General features: G+C 41.7%; 1 protein-coding gene across 5 annotated transcripts in view; it reads right to left on the bottom strand.

Annotated features, from left to right (window-relative positions):
• Window positions 1–12,650, bottom strand: part of ATXN7L1 (ataxin 7 like 1) — a 253,230-nt gene that overhangs the window by 56,256 nt on the left and 184,324 nt on the right. The gene's annotated exons all lie outside the window — the stretch shown is intronic.

Below are 12,650 nucleotides of genomic sequence, written 5' to 3'. Positions count from 1 at the left end.
GCCAATTGGCAATTATTAAATACCAGATTCCTTTATCAAACTGCATTCCAAATTAACTCCAAGCTTCTCATGGGAGAGGCACAGAGATATTTATACAAGGACATTCTCCTTAATACCACAAACTTATGACGACCACAACCACAACCACAAAATTTAAAAAAGCAGAGTATGAGACATTAACTGGTCTCAGTTAATAAACTAATTGCTGTAAATCCTAAGCTAGGAGCCTAGGAGTTACAAAGCCAGGACCAAAGGTTAATAAGCATGAATACCCTGTCAAAAATGGTTAGAAATGGAAAATTCCCAAATCTGAACTTGGACAAAATTCTTAAATATCATGAGAAATAGCAGCAGGACCTCACAAAGAGCATTTTACCAGTGGATATCAGAGGTTTTTTTGGACTGAGGACAAACCACTAATTATATTACTTTCACCTTCATTGTGATGGCGCCATTTTGGATCACACGGATGCAATGGTGAAAAAAAAACCATACCAGTTAGGATTTCTGTGCCAAGGTGCCACAGGTGGCAATGACACCTGATACACGATTCCCAAATCTTGGGCACAATTTGTGGCAGCAACACAACAGAAAACATTGGTTAGAGAGATGGCTCATTTTCAACTTTTTTAATTTCTTTTGGCCTTAATGGCCATGAATTCAATAATTTAGGCCCAAGAGATGGTGACTGGGATACCAGCACTCCAAAGTAATATTCCACAAGATGAACACACAAGTGCTCACTGTAGAATACAGTTAATAATACAAAGCCTGATGATTTCTTAATTTTGGAAGATATCTTAAAGATGTAGAATAACAGTAGTGTCAAACTCAAAAAGAAACAGATGCCTGCACCACATGTGGACTTCAAAAACTACAAATTGTCTTTTCATTTATTTTGATAAATATCTATTCTTATTACACTTTAATCTGGTTTAGACAAACTTTGGAGTTTTTTGGTAACCCACAAGCTGTGAATTTGACACCTCTGGAGTAAGACATACATTTCTGGACAAGGCCAATGTGGGAATGTGTTTCGCTTGACTATTCATATTTATTAAAAGGGTTTTTTTTCTTTTCTTTTCTTTTTTTTCAATTGAGGGGAGATAAGAAAGAGAGAAAACAAATTACTATTAACTGAAAAAATTTAAATAAAAAGGTAGCCTGATGGAGAGGAAAGTGTTAAGTAATAACACTAAACAATGGCTCATGGGTAGGGAAGGTTGTTGTGGATAGAATATTAGGGTGAAAGAGAATGAATCAGTTCCCTTTCTACCTGATCTACTCCAAAAAGTATAGTCAATCTTTCTCTAGTCAGCAAGAAGCCTCCGGTACACAGAACTGGAAGAAAAAAGAAAGATTAAGTAGGAGGTCAACTAGTCCAGGTAGTGCAGTGGGTAGTGCCGTGCCTGGAAGACTCATATTCCTGAGTTCAGATCTGGCCTCAGACACTTAATAACTGTGTGACTCTGGGCAAGTCATTTAACCTTGTTTGCTTCAGTTTCCTCATCTGTAAAATGAGCTGGAGAAGGAAATGGCAAACTACTCCAGTGTCTTTGCCAAGAAAACCCCAAATGGGGTTGTGGAGAATCCGACATGACTAAAAAACAACTAAACAACTAGTCTAGTACCATCTGGTAATGGCCGAGGTGCTTTCCTGTGCTTCCTTACATTGATTAGGAGGGTCAGGCAGTCATTCTCAAAGCGACACTACCCTTATTCTATTTTTGGTGATGATGATAATAATAAAAATAGCTAACATTAATTACTTTAAGGCACTTTAAGGTTACAAAGAACTTGGCATGTTTTCTGATTTGATCCCCATAAGCCAGAATTCAAACTCAGATCTTTTTGACTCAAAGTCCAGCACTCTACCACACTAAGCTATCTTCATGAGGAAGACAGATCTATGTACAAGTGTTCCAAATAGACGTGGGATGAGATTTGGGAGGGGAGGTAGGTTATTTTCTTTTTCTTAATTTTTCTTTTCTTTTTTTAAATTTTTAGGCAATTGGGGTTAAGTGACTTGTCCGGGGTCACACAGCTAGTAAGTGTCAAGTGTTTGGTCTGAGGCTGGATTTGAACTCAGATCCTCCTGACTTCAGGGCCAGTGCTCTATCCACTGTGCCACCTAGCTGCCCCGGGTTATTTTCTTTAAAAACTATGGCCATGGCTTTGAATTACTCTGGACTAACTGTTTAGATTTGTATTGAAGAATTTCAGAAATGGGAAGAGATGTCAGAGAATATCTACTCTCAGCAGTATCACACCAACAATCCTTCTTACAATATTCCTAAGAAATATACAATACAGAGGAGTGAGCACTGGAATAGGAGTCAAATCCTATCTCTGCCACTTACTACCCTGTGCCTCAGTTTCCTTCTCTGTCAATCTAGGATCCTATGAATGCACCTATGAAGACCTCTACTTCTCTGGAATTTCCAACCCTTGATCTTCATTCTGCTTTTGGAGCCAGCTGCCCTTTTTGCTGCCCTCAGATCATTCTAAACCTTAGTACTACTGATACTATTTTTATATTACCAGTCACTCTGACATTTCACCATTTGCCTTTTAAAATGAAATATAAAAAAACCCCCTGCAAAACTGAGGTAAGGATTATACCAGAGGTTCCTCAACAGGTTGAACGAGATGAGGCTGATCATAGATTCTGACTAGATGAATCCATGACCACAGAACGCCATTTTGATAGATCATTGGCCCATCTGTAGTCCTTGGCTGGACTCCCCTTTGAAGTCTACAGGCATTTGAAATACTAAAAATGCTAGTCAGCCAGGTCAGCAGCTCATTCATTCATGCAATAAACATTTATTAATCGCCTGACTACTGTGCTCAATATACTACGACAGGCACTGAGGGAGGTACAAAGATTAATAAAACATAGCCTTTGTCCTTAGAGAGTTTATTATCTATGAACTATTGGCACACCTTCTCTCCCTCCCGCCCTTTGTGTTCTTTCTGAATTTTTTATCAGCATGCCTTCCTGCTCCCAGAATCTTTAAATTAGGAACACAGTGTATCATAACAACATTAAAGATTTTTGAATAATAAGAAAGAATAAGGATCTTATCTTCCTTCCATAGTCAGTGCAGAAGATTCAGATCAATGATGTCTGTAGCTGCCTGTGCCAAGATCAAGTGGTCTTCACCAAGCATGTGACACTTGCATCAAAAACCAGGCCAATCTCAGAGTTCACCTCTAATTAGTGTTTCCCACATACTCAAGCACTCAAAATTATCTCTGAAAAGCTAAGTTTCCAAGTGTGGGTCCCAATCATCTAGGTGGCTCAGTGGATAGAGCGCTGGACCCAAAGTCAGGAAGGCCCAAGTTCAAATCCAGTATCAGACACTAGCTATGTGATGTTGGGCAAGTCTGTCTGCCTCAGTTTCTCCAACTATAAAATAGGGTTAATAATAGCATGTACTTCCCAGAATTTTTGTGAGATCATATTTGTAAAGCACTTAGCACAGTGCCTTATACATAGTAGGTGCTTAATAAATGTTTGTTCCCTTCTTTCCGTCTCTCCCTCTTCAATCATCCTAAGAGCCACCTACAGTTGTCATTGCTTCTCAACCTCAGTAGCTGACTCAGGTAATTTCACTTGAAACTTTCGGAACCTTTTCTCCATCTGCTCATCAATGGAGGCACTTTCAAAATAGTAACAGCATCTCATTCAAACTAATAGTTTGTAAGAATATAAACAGCATATGAGTGAAAGACCAAGATGGCGGCAGACCAAGACCATGGCTTATTGGAGTCCATGGAAAATTTCCCATACAGTTCCTAAAAAGACCAGTCACCATTGGCAGACTGTTAATGTTTTACTTTCAGCCCTCAACAAGAGGTTGTAGCAGCCCATTTTGTGTGTACTACTCCACTGGCTGTTTTCATATTTGGATTTTGAATTCCCACAAGCAGGTGATTGGTAAATGATTAGCTAGGCTACTTCTTAACTGACAGCAGTGATATGGTCAATTTCACTGCAAAAAGGATGCTCTTACATAAGGGACACACTCTAACACTCAGATACCTGCCACCAAAAGCATACTTGGTGGCGACCCAAGAGGATGATGGTGAGTAGGAGACATCTTGGATTGTAGTGACAGATCAAAGAGGACGGCAAGTCCAGACCTATAATTAGCCAATTTTGTACCTTCAATCTACTTCTGATTCCCCTCAATGCTAGTGCCTTTCTTTCTGAGATTACCTCCACTTTACACTGTATCTGTCTTACATGTATGTACTTGTTTGCAAGTTTTCTTCTATTAAAGTGTGAGCGCCTGGAAGGCAAAGGCTGTATTTGCCTTTCACTGCACTTAGCACAGTTCCAGGCACATAGAAAGGGCTTAATAAATACTCACTGACTTGTACCTGGGGTTATGGCACCAAATACCCTCAGATCAATAATATCTGTGCTGGGGTGCCACAGATAGCAATGCCACTTGACACAGACAGGATCCCCAAATCTTGGGCAACATTTACAGCAGTGCCACAACTGAAAACACTGGTCTGAGAGATGGCTACTTTTTTTTTTTTTTGGTCTTAAGGGTCAAGAATTCAATAATGTTGCCAGAAAGGATGGTGACTGAGACACCAGCTCTCCAAAGTAATGCGCCACAAAATGAACACAGTTCACCAACGCAGTTGGTGTTGGTAAATGATTAGCCAGGCTATTTCTTAACCGACAGAAGTGATATGGCCAATTTAGTTGCAAAAAGGGCATTCTTACTTAAGGAACAGACTAACACTCGTATACCTGCCACCAAAAGCATACTTGGTAATGTTGCTACAAGAGGATGATGGTGAGTAGGAGACTGCATGTAATGGATTTTAAGAATTGCAATGACAAGACAGATCAGAGGCCAGGGGACTCCCACAGATCACCTAGAGAGATGAAATAGAGACAGTTGCAGGGGTAGGAGTGGGGTGGGGGCTGGGAGAAGAGCCGAGGGTGAAGGAGGGTAAGTCATTTGAAAACTAATTATTATTTCTAACGAGGCATTAAGGCCAGTTGTTTCTATGCTGCCAAAGGACTGTAAATGCTATCAGCACCCTCTGAATTTTGGCACACTGGGAGAAAACCTTGGTTACCCCCACCTTAGTTATTCTAATGGAATATGGTAAAAATCAAAAGCCTGGTGGTCAAACAGGTTTGAATTACTCTACAGGAACTGAGACTGCCCAGAAAGCATGCACTCTAAATGGGAATTTTCAGAGAAAGAAAAAGGAAATTTTGCCACAATGTGTGCATAGTTCAAGTTCACAGCACCTTGGAATCTTGCATATACTGTCAGAGGCCACTGATGTGTTGGCTGGTTTTGCTGAACTGTTTTTTCTTCCTCTATCTTTTTCTTTTACTAACTTTATTACAAGGGAATGCTCACTGGGTGGGGGTATACATGTGGTACAAAAACAAAAGAGATCAATTTTTAAGAATAAAACAAATAAAACATCTATGGCAAGAAGAGAGGGCCGATCTCAGGTGTCACATGAGGAAACTGAAACAGGAAATTTTAAGGGATTGTGAGAGAGCCCCCTGGCCATTAGTGGCAGGCAGCCCCATATCAAAGTTTTTCTCTCAGACACACTTATAAAACTTCTTTCCTCAACTGCTCATTCTTTTTTTAGTCAAGAGGTCACAGGATCAGAGATTCAGGGCTGGAATGATATCTGAGGTCACTGAGGCCATCTCAGATGAGGAAATTGCCATCCAGGAGGTTAAGGGACTTGCCCAAGGTCACAAGGTAGTAGGAAGTGTCCAAGGTGGGAGCTGAACCCAGGTCCTGGTTCCAGAGTCAAGGCTCTTTTCAATGAACCATTATATGTGTACCTTTCCCAACCTCCTTTTCCTCAAGCATCTTTTTTTTCCCCAATATTATTGGGTTTGCCTTGAGCTTTATCCATATATCTCACTTGCCTTTGTAATACAGAGGGAGGTGGGTAACAGAAAGAGAAAGATTTACTTAGTTAATACCTATAGTAGCTAACTGGCCCTGAAAACTACTGAAAATGAGAGAAACCACTATTCCTCTGTGTGGAGATAGCACAGTACAGTGGAAAGACTGATGGATTTGGATTTAGAAAGACCTGGGTTCAAATCCCAGGTCTGTCCTCCTAACAACCTAAGATGAGTTTCCTCATATGTAAAATGAGCAAGTTGAAGCAGATGACCTCTAAGGCCCTTTCTGCTTTAAATCTACAACAGGAGGACTTAAACTATTTTTGTGTTCAAGACCCCTTTAGAAGTCTGGACCCCTACTCAGAATAATGTCCTTAAATGCATACAATAAAAAAATTATAGAATAATATTAATAAAATAAACAATAATGAATTTAATAGAATAAACACATAGGATTACAAAAGAAACCAATTATATCAAAATAATTTAAAAAAAAAAAAAGACTCCAGGTTAAAAACCCCTATCTATGGCATTTTCCTGTTTTTTTTCATTTTCCTGTTTCCAAAATGATTTGGATAGGTGCCATGCTAAACTGTGCCCTACAGACCTGTGGCAAATGCCATGGTGGGTCTCAGGGGTCACACACTTAGCAAAGTTCTAGCGGCAGAGTCAGGAACAGAGTTCCCTAGGTCCTGGGAATTTCCACTCTGAGGTCATACCACCCTCTGTGTCTGATGTAAATCTGCTCCCTTTCAGCACCCAGGTAGGGAACAGAGAGGACACAGGACGGCCTGGACATTCTTGAATTCTCTTTTTTCAGTAGTAGTCCTTAGTGTCACACAAGTTGGCCCTACAAATATGCTACCTTGCTCAGCATCTGTGATTTCATCCACTTGGGGAACCACAAGTTTTAAGCAGTTGCCTGCGGCACACAGAGGTCAAATAATTTGCTCAGGGACACAGTATCAGAAGTTCAATTCGAACCCGGGTCTTTCTGTGTTCAAGTCCAGCTCTCTCTCCTCTAAGTCAAACTGCTCCTACCGTCTAAAACATGGTAAAAATTCTCCCTAGGCAAAACTGTGAAGCAGGCCAACTCATGCTCCCTGGTGACACCTCCTTCCACAGAATTCCCAAGCCTCTCAACGTATTCAAGTTCCCTTTTCTCTCTACCAGCCTACTCTTTTCACCCACATTAGAGAGCATGGTCATGGGCAGAGGCTTTAGAGCTAACGGGGACTTTCGAGATCATCTGTCCCAACTCTCTCATTTGACGAATGAGCAATCTGAGGCCCAAAGAGGTTGTGACTAATAACAGCTTGGTTTGCTACCTACCGTGAGTAAAAGGGGGATCCCAGCACTCAAACTGCCTCCTTCACAGAGTGCTGAAGGTGCTTTGTAAACCCCAATACCATAGAATTAGGAGTCACTCTTGCAGTTATCATCATTATTATTATTATTATTACCCCTCCCAGAGATATCTGCATTTTCACAAAAAGAAGAGGTTCCATACTTGCTGGCTTCATTTTTTTTTTTTTTGGCCTTGACGCCTTCCTAGGGCTCCTGAAATTAGTCCAATTCTTTTTCAGTCTTAAAGCTCTGCTGGGGTTTTCCTTGTCTTGATGGCTCTGTCCCCATGACAACCAAAGGTAGCCAAAAGGGAAAACGACAGCAAAATATTCACTTTTGAAACACATCACTAACCAGAATGAACCTGTGAAAAACCAGCAAAGAAAGGAGAGAACAGCCTAGGGCTGCAACCACCCATACGGATGTCATCTTCAGTTACTATTCCTTGTGAGGAAAGCAGACCAGGGACTTTCCTAAAAGTTTCTTGACGTTCTCCATCAAGAATTTTGAGTACAAAACTGCCCTGTCTCTAAGGAATGGAGGAGGGTTCGAAGTTATCTGTGGTCCAGTACCATAGGAGCCTTGGTCTTCTTTATAACATCAAGCCTTTCTCAGAAGTCTTAGAAGGACCGCATGAGAGATCAGGTGGCAAGGTGTTAATATCTAAGTGGCTTAATCTTCTCTTGATGGAGTTCAATTCCCTTCCCCTCCCCCGCTCCCCTCAATCCACCCCCCCCTCAACTGGATTAGCCTACATCTGAATTTTATCAGCAGGTACCATAGTGGCTTAAGTATGTGCAATGCTGGCCACTTCCGATTTTATTCTTTTAAGCTCTCTGCTCACATAGCATGGTTAAAACTAGCCTCCAAATCTGAGTCCCTAGAAATCTGGAAAGTGTCACGAAACCATCTCTTATTAAGTAACAGAGGCATCCAGTCTTCAGAGAAGATGCAGAATAGGTAGGCTGAGGCTTCACAGGGTAAAGAATTTTAACTGGTCTGGTCCTTCTTGACATCTGGATTTGGAGTCAAGGAGAACCGGTTTGAATCCTGCCTCAAACACTAGCTGTTTAAACCTGGGAAATTCATTTGACCTCTCTGGGCCTCAGTTTCTTCATCGGCAAATCAAAGGGGTTGGATTTGATGAACTCTAGGGTTCTAGCCAGCTCTAAATATATGATCTCTACAGCAGCATTCGATTCTCATGACATTTCTCTCCAGGATACTCTCTCCTCATCTGACCTGCCTGACCACTCAGTCTGTTTTGCTGGATCATCATTTATATCCCTCCCCACTAATTGTGGGGTACACCCCAAGGCTCTGTCCTGGGCTCCCCTCTTCTCTTTCTCTGCTTTCTCACTTGGTGACCTCAACAACGCGCATGGGTTTAATTATCACTTGTATGCAGATGACTCCCAGATTTATGTATCCAGCCCTAGTTTCTGCTCTGAGCTCTAGCCCTGTATTACCAACTATTGGACATTTTGGGGTTTTTTTTTCCTACTGGGAATTTTGAACTGGATGTCCTATAAGGCACCTCAAAGTCAGTATGACTCAGAATTCACTGAGTTTTCCCACAAACTCAACCCCCTTCTTGACTTCCTTATTTCAAGGACCCTTCTTTCCTTCATTCCTTTGTTCCGTCCTTCCCTCACCTTCCTTCTAGTCACCCAGGTCCATAACTTTTGGAGTAATATTCAGCTCTTTACTCTTCCCTCACCGCCCCCCCCCACATCAGTTACCAAGATTCAAAATTTAAAATCTCTCATGTATCCATTTTCTTCTCTTCATTCACACATGACCACCATGTAGTTCAGGTACTCATCACCTGTTACTGGTATAATTGTTGTTGTTGACATCTTTTTGGTCATGTCCAACTTTCTGTGACCTCATTTGGGGTTTCCTTGCCACAGATACTAGAGTGGTTTGCTCTTTCCTTCCTCAGCTCATTTTACAGATGAGGAACTGAGGCATACAGGGTTAACTGACTTACCCAGGGTCACACAGCTGACAAGTGTCTGAGGCCAGATTTGAACTCAGGAACAGGAACAGTCTTCCTGATTCCAAGCCCAGTGCTCTATCCACTACACCACCTAGTTGCCCCAGAACCCCGAAACCAGTGGAATTACAGGTTTTGTCAAAAACACAACCAAATTTTGATATGCTATTTTTATATGTTCATATTGGCTCCTCCAACAGGAGGGGCAACAGCTCTTTGAGGAAGGGACTATTTTGTGTTTGTCTTTGTATTCCCAATTTGGCATATAGTAGGTGCTTGATAAAGGTTTGCTGAGTGACTGAATAAAAAAAAAAAAGATCCACAAAACGCCTTGAAGGCTGGAAACCTCTTGACTATGAGAAAAACTCTCCCTACTTCTATCCCAAATTTCTCTACAGTGTCACATCAAATTCTGAAGCTGTTATCTAAGTGCTTCCAGGGGGCTGGCTGGCACAGCGGATAGAGCACTGGGCCTGGAGTCTGGAAGACCTGAACTCACATCCATTCTCAGACACTCTCCATCTACGTGACTTAGGGCAGTCACTTAATCTGTCAGCCTCAGTTTCCTTCACCGTAAAATGGGGATAATAATAGCACCTACCCTTACATGGTTGTTGTGAGGCTCAAAAGAGATAATATTTGTAAGAAGTACTTAGCACAGTATCTGGCCCATAGTAGATGCTTTAATAGGATGTCATAGAAAGATGCCCTTTCCTACTACATGCTTCGTGATTAAGTAAGGACTTTAGAAATATTACCTAGTTTTATCCTTATAATAACTCTGCGGGGCAGGTGTAGTTATTTTCCCCATTTTACAAATGAGGAAACTGAGCCAGGCAGAGTGACTTGCCTAGCATATGTGTCTAAGTAGGGACTTAAACTCAAATCTACCTGATTTAAGGCCCAGAGATTCTTCTCCACTGAATCACCTAACTGCTTCTACAGAAACTTGTGGATTCTTTTTCCAGAATAGTAGTTTTAAATGCATAAAATAAAATACAGGAGATTACAAAGGAAAAGAAAAGTCAGTGAAAATAAAGATGTACTTTCTTTTTCCCACTCAAGTTCACAGACTCCCTGAAATCTATAGGCTCCCAATGTCTAAGAACCCCCTGCTCCCTGGAGAGCCAGACACAAAGAGGAGAAGCACTGCAGGCAGGAAGCAGCGGCTGGCAGCAGAGAAGGCACTGATCTGTCTATGAGTTAGAAAGCCCTAGGTTCAAGCCTCCCCTCAGACACCTAGGGACTGAGTGACCACTGCAAAGTCCATTGCAAAGCATGGAGTGCTACAGGGAATTTCTTTTTTTTTTTCCTTTGGGGGGGGGGTGGGTAATCAGGGTTAAGTGACTTGCCCAGGATCACATAGCTAGTAAGTGTCTGAGGCTGGATTTGAACTCAGGTCCTCCTGACTCCAGGGCCAGTGCTCTATCCACTGTGCTACCTAGCTGCCCTTGCAGAGGATTTCTTATCAGAAGCTCCTTACTCAGATGAAATCAGTCAGCATCACTTAAAAAAAAAAAAGCCAGCTTCTGTAGTGAATTTAAAATGATTAAATTTACAAGAATTTAACACAAACACAGCTTCCTGGGAGCACATGTATTTAGCAAAGTGAGCCACATCTGAATGGGGCAACTTGTTTCAAATAGGACATGTAAAGCACTTTGCAAACTTTAAAGTCCTTTATAAACATTAGTTATTATTACTTAGGGGTGGTGGGTAGACACTGGCTTGGAATCAGAAAGACTCATCTTCCTGAGTTCAAATCTGGCCCCAGACACTTACTAGCTGTGTGACCCTGGGCAAGTCACTTAACCCTGTTTACCTCAGTTCTTCATCTGTAAAATGAGCTAAAGGAGGAAACGGCAAACCACTCCAGCATCTTTGCCAAGAAAACCCCAAAATGGGGTCATGAAGAGTCAGACACAACTGAAACAACTGAACAAGAACAACAAATTATTATTTAGGATGACTTCATCTCGTAAGAAGACAGGTACCTTCTATTTCCTATAGTCTCCAGTCAGGAGAACTCAACTCCATGAGGAACAAGAAGCTGAGAATATCCCAAGGCTTTCTGCCCAATAGAGTATAGAAACCATGGGCAGCCACCCATAGATGCTTTCGTCTGCTGCTGAACCCTCCTGGACAGAACCATTTCTATTCTCTGTGGGTGCTTTTTGGCACTTGAAAACAGGAAATTGTCTTAAAGTACTTTAGGGTGTGGCTGTACTCAGTCAACACCTCCTTACATGTGCCAGCAGCAGCAAAGAAAAAGGTCTAAATTATGCCAATGAGAACAATGCTTCTCAGCTGGGCTTTCTCAGTTTATTTTCTCTTTTTAACCCTGGGCAAGGAAAAGGCTAAAAATGGGTAAGGGTGGAAGTATTCTATCAACTGTCATCTTGCTTTCAATGTCCTTGTGGTGGCATTAATCTAGTCACACACGTGGGCTAGTGCTTGCCTTTACCTGAGGGAAACAAGACCATAGATAGAAACCAGTAGGCACACCCCTACCTTTTTTTTTTTTTTCCTTTCTAGGTTACCTTCTCCTTTGTATAGTGAAAAAGATGGATATTGTGATCTATCACTCCCTGCTTGAAAAGTTATCATTCCCAATCCATCAGTCAGTCAGTCTTGTAATCAACAGCAAGTAACCAACGTTCATACTGCAGGAACTGGGGTGAGAACCTATGGACTGATAATATAGAAAGAAAACCCTCTCCCTGTCCTCAAGGACTTCCATAATCTAAAGAAAACACAACTAGAGATACCAAAAAAAAAAAAAAAAAGACATCCCAGGGAAATATATGAATAAATGCAGATTAGTGTGCTATGACCTATGCACCTGACTATTGAGAAGTAAAACAATTAGGAAAGGTTTCTGGAGGTGTGAAAGGTGCTTTAAAACTTTTCCACATTCACATTCCACATCCTATTCAAGGCCAAAAGACCCTCCCTGGAGAAGCCACTGGCTGTCTTAATAGACTGGTCTATGCTTCAGACCTCTCAAGGTCATCCACCTTGTTTTCCATGTCTGTCTGAGCTCCAGCCCACCAATTAGGAATGGCCTCACTTAACGCAGTAGCTCCTAACTGCTGAATGAACCCTTAAGATAGCTGAATGTCTCGACTGGCAGGCTCTCTTGTCAATACACCTCGGCAGGCCCCAAATAGTCCAGTTAGACAAAGCAAAGAAACACTTCACTCACACTACATAGCATCCCCCAAGTGGGACAGTCTTTGCCTTTTAGCTGAGGAGGCTGAGACATTGAGAAATTAAGTAACAGCTCGTTAGGGATGTTTCCTGGCTCTCAGCCCAGTTCGATGACCTGTTCGACCACACTGCCTCCCTCTTAAGACACCCCAAGTAGACCAGAAAATGCCACAACTC

The sequence above is a fragment of the Vombatus ursinus genome, unplaced genomic scaffold (assembly GCF_900497805.2).
Source record: "Vombatus ursinus unplaced genomic scaffold, bare-nosed wombat genome assembly UNPS02014830.1, whole genome shotgun sequence".
NCBI classification, from domain to species: Eukaryota; Metazoa; Chordata; class Mammalia; order Diprotodontia; family Vombatidae; genus Vombatus; species Vombatus ursinus.
Note: the sequence above shows the minus strand (reverse complement) of the source record. Positions and strands in the feature narration are given on the sequence as shown.